Raw genomic sequence first — 16797 nt, 5'->3', positions numbered from 1 at the left:
GGATTGATTGAAGATCACATTCTGCTAGAACAGGTAGAATGATGATAGACTGCAAGTCTATATCATAGGAAATCAAATGAATCAATGGAGACATTGAAGCTAGAGAAGAAATGACATAATTCCTAGCTGTTGATGATTTACTGTCTTTCTGTTCATTATAGTATATGGCATTATAGTTTTAAAACTAAAAAGAAATTTAGATTAAATTGATCCACTGTTAGATGGAGAAACTGAGGAACAGGCAAGTTAGATACTTGTCCAACTTGAGACAGGTAGTAAATAGTAGAAATGAAATCAAAACACTAATCCTTAGATTTTAAATCAAGATTGTGTGTGTGAGTGTGTGTGTGTGTGTGTGTGTGTGTGTGTGTGTGTATTTATTTATTTATTTATTTATTTATTTATTTATTTATTTATTTATTTATTTATTTATTTATTTATTTATTTATTTATTTATTTTGCATCTTACCACCTTCTTGTCTTCCTAGGACTTTCAAGAGAACTAACTACTAGAGCTGTCTTTCTTTTACAGTGACTAAACTCAGATTTTCTCTGCTGACTTTATTCCCTGTCAACTGGTTTTACTCTCTCATATGTCTATTATTTCAGTGAGCCATTTGCAGCCAGCTCTCACAGTGGGAAAACAGGAAATAATTAATTTTTAAAAAGCTTTTGAAAGCATTTTAATTTATTTCCATTTGTAAATGTTATTACAATGGAGTGATTTATTAATCTTAATGAACAGTAATTCCAGAATGATAAACTTTGTTCAATTGAGATATTTTAATTTAGAAATTCTTCTGTGTCTCTAGATTATTGATTGAAGATAGCCTGCTATACTAGTATTACTACCACTGAAACGAAATTTTTTACAATGTTCTTTTCTTCAAGGAACTCAATTTTAGTTGTAGACTCATAATAAAAGATAAATGAGATGAGATGACCCATCATTTTGAAAGCTATTCTAATGAATGAAGAAGTTTAACAACATCCTAAAAAAGGGAAACAAAGGAAATGAAACATTCACAAATAGAAAATCAAAAATGATCATGCTTTCGAATTTTAGCCATCATTGTTAAAAATCATTGCTTATTCTTTTTTTACCCATCTGCTAACTATAGACAAATAGAAAGATAGATATTGCCACCTGTCAACATCCTATTGAAATTGAAGTTGAATCTTGCACTAGAAAGATGACTGAATGTTGAAATAAGATTTACTTTACTACCTCTAAGACCAATGTCATTGAACTTTATATATTTGTGATGGGTGAATGTGTATTTATTCAAATTTCTTTTTTTTTTATTTCTGAAACCTTCAATATCATATTAATGCTATTTGTCAAGAAAACAAGCTTTTAAAGCACTCACTATATAACAAGTGTGGCTTTAAGTACTAGTGGTACAAAACAAAAATGTGAGCCTTTCCCTCTAGGGATTTTAGTTTAACAATAAAGATAGCATGCAAATGAATAATCATTAACAAAATACAAATATAGATGTATACAAAACTATAAGACAACCTCAAAGAGAAAGGAAAATAGTGATAATTCAGGATTAAGGACAACAAGATGATTCATGACCATTGTTGAGCTTGAACTTAGACTTCAAATAAACTAAGTAGGGCTTTCCAAGTGGGGAAGACAAAAAGGGAGAATATCCTAAAGATCAGTGACAGCACATCTTCCTAGCTGTGTGAGCAAATCACTTAAGCCCAGTTGCCTCAGCAAAAAAAAATGAATAAATAAAAATAAAAACAAACAAACAAAAACAAAAGCAAGCAAAACAAATAAACAAAAAACAAAACCAATGATGGATGACAACACATGGCATGAATTTACAGATACAGTGACAGTGACATATATTTGAAACATTAGCATGCTAGCTAATTTAGCTGGGTGATGAACTATGTGAAGGAGAGTATTGGAAAGAAGAATAGAAAATTAGATGAAACCCAAGTTATTAAGAAATTTAAATGCCACCCAGAAGATTTTCTGTTTAGCATTAGAAACCACAGGAAACTCCTCCACTTGACTTCAATAAATTGACATTAAGGAGATGATCAGATCTGATGTTTAAAAATCCACATTGGCAACAATTTTGCAATCTGAATGGATTGATAAGACATTTATTAGATAGACTGTTGAATTGTAAATGGGAGAAGATTTATGACTCAAATTTCAACATGAGTGTTCAAGAACAATAGAAGTCTTTAAGCACAATATGTTTTAGAATACAAACCAGCAATGATAAAAATATGAAAGTTACATGTTGTATGTTAATAGGTACAATGCATCTTTGTTAAACTGAAATAGACACTTAAATTAACAGGTTTTAGAGTGAATAGAAAAAAATAATTTAATTTTTATTTTATTTTATAATTATAACTTTTTTTTTGACAGAACATATGCATGGGTAATTTTTTACAACATTATCCCTTGCACTTACTTCTATTCAGATTATTTCCTTTCCTCCCCCAACCCCCTCCCCCAGATGGCAGGCAGTCTTATACATGTTAAATATATTACAGTATATTCTAGAAACAATATACGTGTGTAGAACCGAATTTTTTGTTGCACAGGAAGAATTGGATTGAGAAGGTAAAAATAACAGTTTACTCTCATTTCCCAGTGGTCCTTTTCTGGATGTAGCTGATTCTACCCATCATTAATCAATTGGAATTGGATTAGCTCTTCTCTATGTTGAAGATATCCACTTCCATCAGCATATATCCTCGTACAGTATCATTGTTGAAGTGTATAATGATCTTCTGGTTCTGCTCGTTTCACTTAGCATCAATTGGTGTAAGTCTCTCCAAGCCTCTCTGTATTTCTCCTGTTGGTCATTTCTTACAGAACAATAATATTCCATAACATTCATATACCATAATTTACACAACCGTTCTCCAATTGATGGGCATCCATTCATCTTCCAGCTTCTAGCCACTATGAAGAGGGCTGCCACAAACATTTTGGCACATACAGATCCCTTTCCCTTCTATAGTATTTCCTTGGGATATAGGCCCAGTAGTAGTATGGCTGGGTCAAAGGGTATGCACATTTTGATAACTTTTTGGGCGTAATTCCAGATTACTCTCCAGAATGGTTGGATTCTTTCACAACTCCACCAACAATGCATCAGTGTCCCAATTTTCCCACATCCCCTCCAACATTCATCATTATTTGTTCCTGTCATCTTAGCCAATCTGATAGGTGTGTAATGATATCTCAGAGTTGTCTTAATTTGCATTTCTCTGATCAATAGTGATTTGGAACACTCTTTCATATGAGTGGAAATAGTTTTAATTTCATCATCTGAAAATTGTCTGTCCATATCCTTTGACCATTTATCAATTGAAGAATGGTTTGATTTCTTATCAATTAAAGTCAATTCTCTGTATATTTTGGAGATGAGGCCTTTATCAGAATCTTTCATTGTAAAAAGATTTTCCCAATTTGTTACTTCCTTTCTAATCTTGTTTGCATTAGTTTTGTTTGTGCAGAAACTTTTTCATCTGGTGTAATCAAAATTTTCTATTTAGTGATCAATAATGGTCTCTAGTTCTCCCTTGGACACAATCTCCTTCCTCCTCCACAAGTCTGAGAGGTAAACCATCCCATGTTCCTCCAATTTATTTATGATTTCGTTCTTTATGCCTAAATCTTGGACCCATTTTGATCTAATCTTAGTATGTGGTGTTAAATGTGAGTCCATGCCAAGTTTCTGCCATACTAATTTCCAGTTTTCCCAGCAGTTTTGGTCAAATAATGAATTCTTATCCCAAAATTTGGGATCTTTGGGTTTGTCAAACACTAGATTGCTATTTTTATTCACTATCTTGCCCTGTGAACCTAACCTATGCCACTGATCAACTAGTCTATTTCTTTGCAAAAACCAAAAGGTTTTTGGTGACTGTTGCTGTATAATACAGTTCTAGATCAGGTACCGATAGACCACCTTCACTTAATTTTTTTTTCATTACTTCCCTTGAAATTCTCGACCTTTTGTTGTTCCATATGAATTCTGTTGTTATTTTTTCTAGGTTATTAAAATAGTTTCTTGGAAGTCTGATTGGTATAGCACTAAATAAATAGATTAGTTTAGGGAGTATAAGCTGGCAATTCTTAATGAAATTCTATGAATCTCTATGGAAAGACTTAAGAATTTTGATTTTGCTGGGGGTTGAGACAATATTTAATTCAAAATGTTGATAGTTAGGGAAATAGAAGCTGTGATGAGAAAATAATTACCTTTTTTTTCGAATGGATGGGAAATGTCTTCTTTCTATGAAGAATAACTTCGAAATTATAGAATGAACTACAGAGATGGCCAAGGCAGATAGAAAAATGGAAATGTGCTTTTAATTATCTTCCCTCCAAATGAAAATATTCAATTTGTCAATCACCTTCTGTTGATTCTTGTTTTCAAAGCACTTGGAAGAGTTCCTTAAATAGATGGGTTTCCTGCCCTGCTCTGTGGGAACATCCTTTCTTCTAGTTTATTTTACCCTTTTTAATGAGAGTCAAATTTTTTGGGCTCCCAGTTCAGTAAGTTCTGCACCAGTGAATGAGGTAGTACTTCTGATGTCATAAAAAGAACTCTCAAAGGAGAGTCTAGTGATTCAGGGCCTGTCTTGGCTAGTCCAATTGTTAATTGTGTAACACTCGACAATTCATTACTTAGCTCTGAAAGTCATTATCCCTCTGTGCAAAATCATTCTAATGAAACTTTTTAGTTTGATGTAATCAAAATCTTCTATTTTGTGATCAATAATGATCTCTAGTTCTCCTCTGGTCATAAATTCCTTCCTCCTCCACAAGTCTGAGAGGTAGATTATCCTCTGTTCCTCTTATCTATTTATTATCTCCCTCTTTATGACTAAATCATGGACCCATTTTGATCTTATCTTGGTATATGGTGTTAAGTGTGGATCCATATCTAATTTCTGCCATACTAATTTCCAGTTTTCCCAACATTTTTTTCCGAATAATGAATTTTTATCCCTAATGTTGGAATCTTTGGGTTTGTCAAAGATTAGATTGCTATAGATGTACCCTTTTATGTCCTTTGTATCTAATCTGTTCCACTGATCTACCGGTCTATTTCTTAGCCAATACCAAATGGTTTTGGTGACTGCTGCTATATAATATAGCTTTAGATCAGGTACACTTAGACCACCTTCCTCTGAGTTTTTTTTTTCATTAGTTCCCTTGCAATTCTCGACCTTTTATTCTTCCATATGAATTTTGTTGTTATTTTTTCTAGGTCATTGAAATAGTTTCTTGGGAGTCTGATTGGTATAGCACTAAATAAATAGATTAGTTTGGGGAGTATTGTCATCTTTATTATATTCGCTCGGCCTATCAAAGAGCACTGAATGTCTTTCCCATTATTTAAATCTGATTTTATTTTTGTGGCAAGTGTTTTGTAATTTTTCTCATATAATTCCTGACTTTTCTTTGGTAGATGGATTCCCAAATATTTTATACTCTCAACATTTGTTTGGAATGGAATTTCTCTTTGTATCTCTTGCTGTTGCATTTTGTTAGTGATATATAAAAATGCCGAGGATTTATGTGGATTTATTTTGTATCCTGCCACTTTGCTGAAATTTTGAATTATTTCTAGTAGCTTTTTAGCAGAGTCTTTGGGGTTCTCTAAGTATACCATCATGTCATCTGCAAAAAGTGATAGTTTAATTTCCTCATTTCCTACTCTAATTCCTTGAATCTCTTTCTCGTCTCTTATTGCCGAGGCTAGCGTTTCTAGTACTATATTGAATAGTAATGGTGATAGTGGGCAACCTTGTTTCACTTCTGATCTTACTGGGAAAGGTTGCAGTTTATTTCTATTGCATATTATGCTTACTGAAGGTCTTAAATATATGCTCCTGATTATTCTAAGGAATAGTCCATTTATTCCTATACTCTCAAGAGTTTTTAGTAGGAATGGATGTTGGATTTTGTCAAATGCTTTTTCTGCATCTATTGAGATGATCATATGGTTCTTATTAATTTGATTATTAATATGGTCAATTATATTAATAGTTTTCCTAATATTAAACCAGCCCTGCATTCCTGGAATAAATCCTACTTGATCATAGTGTATTATCTTGGAGATGATTTTCTGAAGTCTTTTTGCTAATATCTTATTTAAGATTTTAGCATCAATATTCATTAAGGAGATTGGTCTATAATTTTCTTTCTCAGTTTTCGATCTACCTGGTTTAGGTATCAGTACCATGTCTGTGTCATAAAAGGAGTTTGGTAGGACTCCTTCATCCCCTATTTTTTCAAATAATTTATATAACATTGGGGCTAATTGTTCTTTAAATGTTTGGTAGAATTCACATGTGAATCCATCTGGCCCTGGGGATTTTTTCCTGGGGAGTTGATTAATAGCTTGTTCTATTTCTTTTTCTGAAATGGGACTATTTAAGCAATTTATCTCCTCCTCTGTTAATCTAGGGAGCCTATATTTTTGGAGGAAGTCATCCATTTCACTTAAGTTATCAAATTTATTGGCATAAAGTTGGGCAAAGTAACTCCTTATTATTTCTCTAATTTCCTCTTCATTGGTGGAAAGATCCCCCTTTTCATTTGTAAGACTATCAATTTGATTTTCCTCTTTCTTTTTTTTGATCAAATTTACCAAAGGTTTATCTATTTTATTGGCTTTTTCATAAAACCAACTCTTGGTTTTATTTATTAATTCAATAGTTTTTTTTTACTTTCAATTTTATTGATTTCTCCTTTTAATTTTTGTATTTCAAGTTTAATTTTTTGTTGGGGGTTTATAATTTGGTCTTTTTCTAGCCTTTTAAGTTGTAAGCCCAATTCGTTAATCTTCTCTTTCTCAATTTTCTTCAAATTAGCCTCTAAACATATAAAATTTCCCCTTATTATTGCTTTAGCTGCATCCCAAAGATTTTGATATGATGTCTCATCATTGTCATTATCTTGTGTGAAATTGTTAATTGTTTCTATAATTTGCTCTTTCACCCAGTCATTCTTTAAGATGAGATATTCAGTTTCCAATTACTTTTTGGTCTATTTACCCCTAACTTTTTACTGAATGTAGCTTTTATTGCATTGTGATCTGAGAAGAAGGCATTTATTATTTCTGCCTTCCTACATTTAATTTTGAGATCTTTATGTCCTAATATATGGTCAATTTTTGTATAGGATCCATGAACTGCTGAGAAGAAAGTATATTCCTTTCTATTGCCATTCAGTTTTCTCCAAAGGTCTATCATACCTAGTTTTTCTAATATTCTATTTACTTTTTTAATTTCTTTCTTGTTTGTTTTGTGGTTTGATTTGTCTAAATCTGAGAGTGCAAGGTTGAGATCTACCACTATTATAGTTTTACTGTCTATTTCTTCTTGCAGTTCTCTTAACTTTTCCTTTAGAAAGTTAGATGCTATACCACTTGGTGCATATATGTTTAGTATTGATATGGCTTCATTATTTATGCTACCTTTCAGCAGGATATAGTTTCCTTCCTTATCTTTTTTAAGGAGATCTACTTCTGTTTTTGCTTGATCTGAGATAAGGATAGCTACCCCTGCTTTTTGGCTTTACCTGAAGCATAATAGGCTCTGTTCCAACCTTTTACCTTTATTCTGTATGTATCTCCGTGCTTTAAGTGTGTTTCCTGTAGGCAACATATTGTAGGGTTCTGCTTTTTGATCCAATCTGCTATCCATCTCCGTTTGATGGGATCATTCATCCCATTTACATTTACAGTTAAAATTACTAATTCTGTATTTCCTGCCATCGTATTATCTCCAGATTATGCTTTTTTCCTTTGACCCCCCGGATCCCTTTCCCAGATATTTAATTTACAGACTCCCCTTGTGACGCGCAACCCTCCCTTCTGATGTCATAAAAAGAACTCTCAGAGGAGAGTCTAGGGATTCAGGGCCTGTTTTGGTTAGTCCAATTGTTAATTGTGTAACACTTGACAATTCATTTCTTAGCTCTGACAGTCATCATCCCTCTGGGCAAAATCATTCTAATGAAACTTGTACTTCCAACCTCAAGGTGTTCATGGGAAAAATAATTTGAAATGGGTCAAATGCTTCATATAGATGAGTTCTTATTAATTATATAAAACTGATAACAAATGACTGTTAATTGTTTGAAATAATGAGTCAAATATTTATAAACTTTTTTGGGGGGCTTCATGAGAGAGTATCATCTTTGTGGAAGATAATATTCATCATGTTTGTCCCCTGAAATTTTAGAAAAGAGAGCTTAACTATTGAAAGAATTATGCCAAAATTAAATGTAGCAAAGAATCTTGACAGGAAAGATCCTCTTCCCAATCCAATTAACTAATCAGAGACATCAACAGGTACAAAGAGAAAACATTTATGTAATGCCTGCAAGGGAGAAGCCCAGACACACACCTGGGAGCCATCTCAACCCCTACCATCTGCTCCTGCAACCCAACCTGCTTCCAGGTTTGTCCAGGCACTAAAAACAAAAGACTGGACCCTTCTCATTGGATACACTAAAAGGACATCATTAGGCATTTTGCTTAGATCAAATTGAGTTACTTCAGCTGTAAAAATAAAAAAAAAAAGAAACAAAAGAAACCTATAATGATAGCAGCATGTACCTCATTAGATTAGAATAAGAATCAAATATGTGAATGTCTTTACACTGGTTAATAGGCTTTAAGAATAGAAATTATACAGCTGCTGCTGCTTTTAATACTTGATTGGTTATTTTCTCTTCTCCTAAAGGACAAACATTACATCACTATGTTAGGATCAAATTACAGTGTGTCCAGCTGATCAGATCAGAATGAAATCAGATTGCTCCACCCCAGGTTGGGGATAAATAGTGTATAAGCAGAGCATGTCCCTAAACAAGCCAAAAGGCAATCAGATGGAAGTAAGGGATTGAGTTTAGGAAAAATAGAGTTGTATGCAGTAGAGTATACTGAGATATTCCCTGGAGAAATGAAATCTATTCCTGTTCAGCCTATGGTTCCTTTGCCTCCAGGCACAGTAGCCTTGACCATTTCACTTTCTGAGAGTGCTTACAAAACAGTGTTCATCCATACACTGATGTGGGAAACTGGAGAATGTGTAGCTAATGTCCAAGTCACTAACACAGGTAGACAAAGTTTGATTTATCAAGCAGGAGAAGTAGAAGTATCAGGCTTATTGTTATATACCCCTAATAAGCAATCTGGTGACAATCGCCCAGATTCTGACTCCAATGAAAAAATCCAGGAATATATTTGACAGCAGCTGTGACAGCTGACTGACCTATGCTTACTATTTATATAAATGGAATACCATTTGAAGGATTGGTAGACAGGGGTGCAGATGCTACAGTCATTAGAGGTGCCAATTGGCCCAGTCACTGGCCAAAGGTTAAGGCAGAGGGGGCACAGTAGATAGAGCACCAGCCCTGAATTCAGGAGGACCCGAGTTCAAATATGGTCTGAGACACTTAACACTTCCTAGATATGTGACCCTGGGCAAGTCACTTAAACCCAGGCTCAGGAAAAAAAAAAAAAAAAAAAAAAAAAGTTTAAGGCACACACCTACATGTGTGGTGTAGGAGGATCAATAGCAGCAGAAGTTAGTACTATGTCTTTGAGATAGACATTTGAAAATGAAACAGGAGTTTTTACTACTTTTGTGGTTGAAAAATTCCCCATCAATCTGTGGGGAAGAGATATTTTATAACATATAGGATTACAAGTAAGCACTTTGGCTTTGTAGGCAAGGCTGCTGTTGAAGGCCTAACTGGACTCTTACCGGTTTCAATTCAGTAGAAGACTGAATCACCAGCTTGGGTAGAACAGTGGCCCTTAAGAAGTGATAAAATTCAGGTCTTATTAGACATAGTACAAGAACAAGTTGACCAAGGACACTTTGGGCCTTCTCTAAGTCCTTGAAATTCCCCAGTATTTGTGGTGAAAAAGAAATCTGGAAAATGGAGGATGTTCAGTGATCTAAGAAGAGGAAAGGACCAGATGGAAAGTATGGGAATTCTTCAGCCTGGACTTCCATCTCCTACTCAGTTGCCAAGAGAATGGCCTCTTTGGGTTATAGACATTAAGGATGGTTTCTATTCTATCTCTCTAAGAAAGGAAGATATCAAAAGATTTGCTTTTTCAGTGCCTAGTGTTAATTTGGCTAAGCCTTATAAAAGATATGAATGAACATTTTTGCCACAAGGAATGAAAAAACAGCCCTACTATGTGCCAAATATATGTTGCTGCTGCTCTTGCTCCAGTAAGAAAAACATCTCCTAAAGTAATGTTGTTACATTGTATGGATGATATTTTGGGATGTGTACCTGAGGAACAAATGTTAAAAGCATGTCTACAAAAATCCATAGAAACATTGAAGTACTACAAAATGCATATAGCTACAGAAAAAAAAAAATTCAAAGACATGATCCTTTTCAATATTTAGTATATGAAGTATATCCTAAGACACTCACAATACAGAAGCTTTCTTTAAGAACAGAGAATTTGGACACCTTAAATGCGTTCCAAAAATTCATAGGAGATATCCAATAGTTGTGACCAGGGTTAGGCTTAAGTACCAATCAACTGCAACCTCTATATGACATTTTAAGGGGAGACAGTGCTTTGAATTCACCACACCAGCTTACAAAAGAAGTGCAAGAGGCTTTGAGAGAAGTTGAACTGGCTTTATCCAATGTGGTTGAAAGAGTCACTCAAAAACCCTTGGAAATATCACTTTTTGCTACAAAAGAGGCACCCATAGTAGTCCTTCATCAAAGAGACAGTATGATTGAGTGGATAAGCCACCCAGTGCAACCAGAACAAAGCCTTACTCCTTACCCAGTGCTTGTGGCTAGAATTTTATTACAGGCCATTAAAAGAGGAGTACAATTATCTGGGATGAGTCACCCAAAAAGAAACACATTCTATACTAATGCACAAATTAATATATGCCGTGAGAGCATTTCATAATGGCAAATTTGATTGACCACAGCTCCAAATTTTGCACATGGGTCTCCATTAAAGATAAACCGGCTACTACATAAAAGGCAATGCATTTTTGAAGAAAAGGTTTCTAAGGTTCCTCTTACATGACCAATAATCTTTGCAGATGACACCAAAGAAAATATTTTTGCTATACACTTCATGAGTTATCCATAAAGAGAATAGTCAGAAAACTCCTTTTCAGTCCACTGAGCACAACAAATTATTTGCTGTCCTGTCATTTGCTCTCACTTATTACCCAGGAGACATAACTATAATTACTGATTCATCCTATTCAGTAGGTGTGGTAAAAAGAATTGCCACAGCCCAAATAAAATTTTCAGCCTCTAATATTTAACAGCTCTTTAAGGAAGTTCAAGAGCAAGTGAGAAAACATCCAAGCAAAAGTTATATGTTGCATGTCTACTCACATAGTGGACTTCCAGGTACTATTTTTGATGGAAATTCAAAGGCAGATAGCCTTTCCACTATGTTATCCAGTACTCCTTTATTTCAGAAAGCACAAAAATCTCATTCTAAATATCATCAAGCTGCTCAAGCTTTACATTTACAAATTGGAATAACAAGAGAGCAAACTAGGAGCATTGTAAAAAGCTGTATAGCTTGCCTTCCTTTCCACAATCCTACACTCCCTCCAGGGAAGAATCCTGGTGGTTTCAGACCCAATGAAATCTGGCACATGGATGTGGCCCATTATCAATCTGTTGGTCATCTGTCTTTTATCCTTGTGGTGGTAGATACCTTCTCAGGATTCACTTTGGCAGTGCCAACAGCAAAAGAGACAAGCTGAGTGGTCACTGAATTCATGTCCAAGCATTTTGAATTATGGGTGTGCCACAAGAAATAAAAACAGACAATGGGCCTGCATATACTTCTAAATATTTTGTGCACTTTTGTGCACAGTGTACAATTTTATACACCATTGGCATTCCTTTTAATCCTCAAGGTCAGGCAATGGTAGAGAGAAGAAACAGAGACACTAAGGCAATCCTCAAAAAAGAAAGGAAAGCAGGAGCCACAGGTAATCTTAGAGAAATTCTAAATTTAGTTCTCCATATCATTAATTTTCTAATTTTTGACAAAGATGCATTGGTTCCTGCAGACAGGTTTTCTAACCTGTGGCAGTATCCAGTGTGAGAAGCTCCACTGTCCTTAGATAATCACCAGGTGATGTGGAGAGACCCAGAAAGTGGTGAATGGAAGGGACCAGAGAGGTTAGCTGCTTGGTGGAGAGGCTTTGCTTGTACTTCTTCAGATGGAGAAGGAAACAGATGGGTGCCAATGAGTCTTATTCTCCTTGTTCATCAGGGAGAGACAGAAAAAGAGAAAAACAAAGGAGAAGAACTAAGAAACATCTGACACTGAAAGAGCATGGCTGATAAGGAGACTGTTAAAGATTCCCTAACACAAGATAAGGCTGTTAAAGAACTTTAAAACCAGCAGGAATCATTGGATTTCCTAACACAAGATGAGACTAATGCACAATGGACTTATGGACTTTAATAAATTCTCAATTTATAATTATTTGATTATGTTATTTGTTACATACTTCTAGCATGTATAATGTTACTATGTTACAATATATATATGTTTATATAAATATGTGTAATACCTCCCATATTGATGGAGTTATGTTTCAAGGTCATGACCACCCTATGTTCTAAATCAAAAGAAAGGGAAAGATGTTGGGATTACAAGGTGATAACTCAGGTTGTCTAAACAATTCTCTAGCTCAGAGTTGACACCTTTAGCAGTTGACACCTTTAGTTTTCTCAAAAGGAGTTTACACATTTAAAGGAGTTTTCACTTTTAAAAGGAGCAAGTTGATTGGTTGAAGGATTTCCCACAAGCCCCTGGATTCTCATCTGCCCATTCTCTGGGAGGATAAAAGAGACAACATGGGGCCTGGGAAGCAGTCTGGATTTGGGAAGGACTAGAGCTGGAGGAGATTCAGAGCCAGCATTCAGGAAGAAGAAGAAGAGGCTGCTGGAGAAGAAAACCAGGAAACCTGCTCCCAGAGAAGGATTCCAACTGAGGGAGCATCCTAACTTTACACAGCACGCCTATACTGAGAGGCACTGAGGAGGCCGCCCTAGGAGCCACACCGGGCAGTGACTACAGCCAGATTCCGGACAGGGAGAGAGCCATGAAGAGCACCAGGAACCTGCTGGTGGACGGCAAGGAGAACTGCCTGACGTTCGGGGACAGTTTCGAGAAGAGGCCCAAGTCCTACTTCCACAGGATCGGCTATGATTTGAAGCCGGCCTCTGTAGGCCCATCCGGGGAAGGTGAGCTCCAGGTGAGCAAGGGAGACGAGGTCAGGGTCTCCCTGCCTCACTTCCCTGGAGCTGCAGCCCCAAAGACTGTCTTCAAAGGAAACAAAAGACCCTATGAGGCAGACTGTATTCTCCTCATTAATCAGGATACCGGCGAATGTGTTTTGGAAAAAGTCAGCAGCAGCCTTCAGGTCAAGAAGATGAGAACTGAGGGAGGGAGCAAAACCCAGGTAAGAGTGGAAGCGCCCCCTGCACCGGCACCGCCCACTCCCATAGCATCGGGATCCCTGCCTCACTTCCCTGGAGCTGCAGCCCCAAAGACTGTCTTCAAAGGAAACAAAAGACCCTATGAGGCAGACTGTATTCTCCTCATTAATCAGGATACTGGAGAATGTGTGTTGGAAAAAGTCATCAGCAGCCCTCAGGTCAAGAAGATGAGAACTGAGGGAGGGAGCAAAACCCAGGCAAGAGTGGAACCGCCCCCTGCACCGGCACCGCCCACTCCCATAGCATTCCGAGCCGCAGGGAAGACACCTGTTGGACCAAAAGCCTGTCCTGTGGAAGAAGATCTTCTCGGGGAACTCCAGTTGTTGGACATTAAGAGACAGCTGAGAGCCTGGATGGAGCAGATGGAGATGTTCAGAGACAGCAGCTCCTCAGACTCTGACAGCTCCAGCAGTGAAGAAGAGGAGCCCACCCCCGGAGGCTCGTCCTCCCAGCATCCTCCTCTGCAGTTCCCTCACAGAATCCCTCTGGGGAACAGCAGCACCAGCCAACTCCCCGACAATAACCGGCTGATGAGCATATTGCAAGAAGATTTACAACTGAGTGATTCCAGCAGCAACAGCAGCTCCTCTGACTCTGACTCTGAGAGCTCCAGTAGTGAAGAGGAGGAGCCCGCCACAGCCAGAGCCGCGTCCTCCCTGCATCCTCCTCTCCCTCACAGAATCTCTGTGGGGAACAGCAGCAGCCAGCTCCTCGGGAATAGCAGGACAATGAGCATATTGCAAGAAGATTTACAAGTGAGTGACTCCAGCAGTGAAGAGGAGGAGCCCGCCTCCAGAGACTTGGCCTCCCAGCATCCCCCTCTCCCTCACAGAATCCCTGTGGCAAACAGCAGCAGACAGCTCCCCGGGAATCACCAGCTGATGAGCATATTGAGAAAAGATTTACAACTCAGTGACTCTGAGAGCTCCAGCACTGAAGACCAGGAGCCTGTCACAACCAGAGCCTCTTTCTCCCAGCGTCCTCTTCTGCAGTTACCTCACAGAAGCCCTATGGAGACCAGAAGCAGCCAGCTCCCCGGGAATGACCAGCTGATGAGCATATTGCTACAAGATTTAAAACTCAGTGACTCTGACAGTGACAGCAATGACTAGCCTTGGAACTTCCTGCATCTGAATTTGTTAGAACATCTGGATAGATGAAGGACACAAGCAGAAACCCACCCCCAAGCAGAGCATTTGGCCCTTAGTGAGCCCTGAGTCTCACTGAACCTGAGCAGCATGCACTTTTATATATTATAGGCTTACATTTTTACCTCAGAATCTGGGTAGCATGTTAAAATCTGGGTAGTATAAAACAAACAAACAAACAAAAAACAAAAACAAAAACAAACAAACAAAAAAAAAAACAACTTCCCAGATCTATTAGAAGTATAAGACAAAGTAAAAATAGAAACCCCCACTCAATCACTTTCACCTTCAGAAAGAAACCCCAAATCAGAAATACTCAATCAAAATTCAGAGGATTCAAAGAAAAAAAAAGTGTTGTGAACAGCCAAAAACAATTTAAGAATAAAGGAACCACAGTCAGGATGACACAGGACTACTCTGACTACTGACTTTAACTTATTTAACATATGTTGTTCCATCTAGGGGAGAGGGTGGGGGGAAGGAGGGGAGAAATTGGATTAAAAGGATTTTCAAGGTCAATGCTGAAAAATTACCTTGAAGATAGATTGAAAAAATACATCTTGTAATTAAAGTTATGTAAAAAAAAAAAAAAAAAAAAAAAAAGAGTATTGGCCTGCTTTTGCAAAGGGATGAAAGTACAGTTTTGCTTGATGGTTGTGAGAGGCCAAGGACTAACTGGAGATTTTTTGCTTCTAGAGGAAGGCCTGTCCTCCTTCATTTCTCTAAGGAGACCAAGGTCCATCTGAGCCAGAGACAGACTCAGAAGGGTTGAGAAGGACTGGAAATGAGATGTTCCATCTTTGACTGTTCTCTCCTGCTGGGGCACTCCCTCCTCCTGCACTCCTCCACTAAGATCAAGACTGGGTCAGATGAGCAGACTGTCACAGAGAGCAGGAGGAGATTGGGAGAGATGCAGACTGAGACAGGATCAGACTGACAGACAATGTAAAGGAGACTGTGACAGACACAGATTGTAAAGGAGATGGTGATTCTAGATTCTAGTCCAGACTGTTCTCAATGGGCTCCTTTCCTCTTCAACTAAGCAGGGATTTAGTAAGTCTTCAATATATTCAAGTATTTCTCATCATGATGACTTTAAAGTCATACAAGGAGTTGTCAACTTTGAATAAATAAAAAAAAAACAATTATATTAAAATGTCCATAACTACGGGAAGAAGTCTGTTTCTTTACTTTTTTTTACTAATTTGATAGGCAGAGACCTTACCCATAAATTCCAGTCCAATATTTTCTTCAGTAATTTTTCAAAACTTGAAATGTTGAGCATAGCTTTAAAAATAATACAAAGTAGACCCTTAGGCTGATATTTAAATCCATAAGAAAGACTATGAATAGGGTTTCATATTTATTTGGATTTTATTTCCTCCTCTCTATGTAAAATTTGAGTGAGGATCTGGTGATTTATTTCTACTTTTTGTGGCCAAAGCAGGTTGAAATAGTGGTGTGGACTTTTTTTGGCAGGGATGTTGAAAAACAACTAGGAAGAAATTACGGCCTTAGTGCCTTTTATCAGAAATCTTTAGGATTGAAGAAGGCAGCCTACATAACATGAGTTCTGTATATCTTCAGTTTAGTTAAATGATATTTAAATGACATTATAAACTATTATTTTTTAAGGAGCTTAAGGAATCATGTAGCATGTTTTCATTGGAAAGATAGGTAAGCTGAAACTCATATTTCCGACAAGATGGGGGATCATTTTAGTATATAATTGCTGGAATGCATGTTGAGATTTGGTGAGAGATCAATTTGTTATGATTGGGATTGATTGAAGATCACATTCTGCTAGAACAGGTAGAATGATGATAGACTGCAAGTCTATATCATAGGAAATCAAATGAATCAATGTTGACATTGAAGCTAGAGAAGAAATGATATAATTCCTAGCTGTTGATGATTTACTGTCTTTCTGTTCTTTATAGTATATGGCATTATAGTTTTAAAACTGAAAAGAAATTTAGATTAAATTGATCCACTGATAGATGGAGAAACTGAGGAACAGGCAAGTTAGATACTTGTCCAACTTGAGACAGGTAGTAAGTAGTAGAAATGAAATCAAAACACTAATCCTTAGATTTTAAATCA

At 36.8% G+C, this 16797-nt stretch overlaps 1 pseudogene; it reads left to right on the top strand.

The window, feature by feature from the left end:
* The first annotated feature begins 13134 nt into the window (after positions 1-13134).
* Positions 13135-14658, top strand: LOC141547440 (ELL-associated factor 1 pseudogene; annotated as a pseudogene).
* Positions 14659-16797: the final 2139 nt, after the last annotated feature.

Source organism: Sminthopsis crassicaudata, chromosome 6 (assembly GCF_048593235.1).
Source record: "Sminthopsis crassicaudata isolate SCR6 chromosome 6, ASM4859323v1, whole genome shotgun sequence".
Classification (NCBI taxonomy): Eukaryota; Metazoa; Chordata; class Mammalia; order Dasyuromorphia; family Dasyuridae; genus Sminthopsis; species Sminthopsis crassicaudata.
This window is presented reverse-complemented; position numbering and strand designations above follow the sequence as displayed.